Source organism: Echinops telfairi, unplaced genomic scaffold (genome assembly GCF_000313985.2).
Source record: "Echinops telfairi isolate 266 unplaced genomic scaffold, ASM31398v2 ScPeMD7_7468;HRSCAF=8506_0, whole genome shotgun sequence".
Taxonomy (NCBI): domain Eukaryota; kingdom Metazoa; phylum Chordata; class Mammalia; order Afrosoricida; family Tenrecidae; genus Echinops; species Echinops telfairi.
The window spans coordinates 6,692,881-6,695,521 of record NW_022111369.1 but is presented as its reverse complement, the minus strand read 5'-3'; positions in this window follow the sequence as shown (position 1 = coordinate 6,695,521).

The window sequence follows — 2,641 nt, the reverse complement described above, 5'->3', positions numbered from 1 at the left end:
CTTTATATTAAGAATCAACTTTATCTCAAGAGGGATCCCCAGCCCAGTCCAGTCACTGCCAATGATTGGACCCCTCTGAGTCCATAGGTCCAGAGATCTGAAGATCTGGATTCTCTTCAGATTCACAGAGCTGCAGGCCGAAGATGCAGAAAGGTGAAATAGGAAATAGGCAAATTATAGGCTTGTAGGTGCACACTCTTGTGGATCTGGGTTGTTGTAAGTATGGCCTATTGATCTGCTTCCAAAAGGTTACAGTCTTGAAAACCCTATTGAGCAGTTTTACTCTGTACACATGAAATCACCATTAATTGGAATGGACTCAATAGCAACTGAACACAATAGAAACCACCTATATATATAATCCATTGTGGTAGTTGGATGATTATATCACTGGACACTTCAGACTAGGAGTGGAGTCGTCCCTGTCTATTAGCCTGATGCTCTGCCCCTTGGGGGCATGGCCTTCTCATAAGGAGGACTCTCTCTTCCCCTTCCCCTTCCTGTGTGCTGGCCACCCTGAGAGCTGTGGGAGCCCTGTCATGTTTCCACCAACCGCGGACCCACGAGACGTAGACCTTGCCAGCCGGTGATCTTCCTGCATTCTGCATCATTGCATGTGGCTGCGTGCGTCAGAAGAGGGACTATGGACTTGTATCGGAATTACGGACTTGAGTTGGACTTGGCTGGGATGTTTTCTTGATAAATCATTATAAAGATCTTTCTTATACATATATGAGTGTCACTGAGTTTGTTTCTCTGGTCAACCCGGCCTAACACAGCCATCTAATTTTATATTCACCTGCATTCCTTTCACGTCACGGACTAGGATGTAAAACTCTTCACTTCTCCATGCGAGAGTCCTGCCTCAAATCGGGATGCATCTTTATATGGTCCACCAGATGGCACTGGAAGCCCGTGGACACTCCCTGGAGGAGAAAACCAGACAGAAGGGGGAAGTGGGGTTTTCTGATCTGTTTTTTATAAAACTAATTGCTAAATGGAAGAGGATGGTTGTGTTTTAGACCCTCAGATATTGACACAATTTTTAAAAGAATATGTTCGTGACAAAATATTTTTAGTAATCCGACAAAATTACATTTTCTAGTTCCTTTTTAATGAAGCCAAACTAAAAATTCTTTGTAATCCATCTGGTTACTGAAGCGACTGGCTGGGGAAGAAATGGGAAATGACAGTCCTTGACACGCTTGAAATTTCAGAAAGGTCTCACCGCAACGAAGGCACCAAGAGAAGCCCCCTGCTAGTGAGCATGATCAGCAGTAGCGTCTAGACATGGTACTTGTATTCTCAAGTCTTCCTAGCACATTCTTCTCTTCTTTCCCTTTGTCTTCACCCATTTCTCAGTCATTTGTTGAGTTATTAAACAACTTACTGGGATAATATTGTGTGAGTTGGGAGGGTTTTTAATCTTGAGTCTCAGATTTTAAAATTGAGTCTCAAATTTCTCATCAGTAGAATCATTTTTAAAATGCTGACTTTTTATGGAAATAATATATTAATGTACTTAGGATAATACCGGGCCCACAGTAGGAGCTCAATAAAATAACAATAGCTATTATTTTTACCTTAAACTTTTCCTTTATTTTAAACATGGAGATATAGTTTATCTACAGTGATAAACTATATGTTTATGTACAATTATTTGTTCCTAAAGTCCGTGTAACTAAATGATGACTGTATGTAATGTGATATCTGCACAAATCAACTACATACGCATCTAGATTGTCATGCCCTTGATGAACTCAAAAACATACTGGTAACTATTGCAATCGTTGTTGCTTTACCCTGGTTGGCAGATTACTGTAACACTAAACATGCATACAGAAGAAATGTTAACGAAGCTTAGAGTGTGAGCTTAACCATTGAGAGATACCAGACCCATTGATTTTCCTCCCTTAGTGGTGGACAGCATAGGGTCACTATGGGTCTGAATCAACCCTGATGGCACCTAACAACAACCACAACAGGACCCCTGGTGGTGTGGTGGTTACAGGTTGGGCTGCTAATCACAAGGTTAGCAGTTCGACTCCTGGAAGATAAATTGGGCTTTCCACTCCCACAAAGAGTCACAGATTTGGAAACTCGCAGGGGCAGTTCTACCCTGTCCTATGGGGTCACAATGAGTTGTAATCAACTCAATGGCACTGAGTTTGGGTTTTTTGTTTTGGCGGCATTTTTTGAGTTGTGGAGAAAATATATAGATTATTTTACTTGGATTTTCCTACAAAATTATACCTCCATTAGAGTTCTAAGGAAAACCAACTGAGAACTTCATAGCTCTAGAAAGTTGATAGGAAGCCACCCACTTCACTTGCAAATCTCTAGATCCAAAAAATAGAAACAGTTAGGCCTAGAGATAGCTTTTGTACTAATTTATGCAATTTACAACAGGGATGCCCAGTATCTGTAGGAGTCTTTGAAATTACTGAAGCTAATTTTGATAAATAATATTGATATTTATTACAGGTTTCCTAAAGGTCTAATATTTCTCATAGGAAAACACGAATTAAAGTTTCTTACAATAGCTCTATAAAAAACAACTAGACATCATTCAGTCCATTTGAACCCCATGGTTAGAGACTCCATATATGTCAGAAGAGAACTGTGCTCTATAGATCTTTTT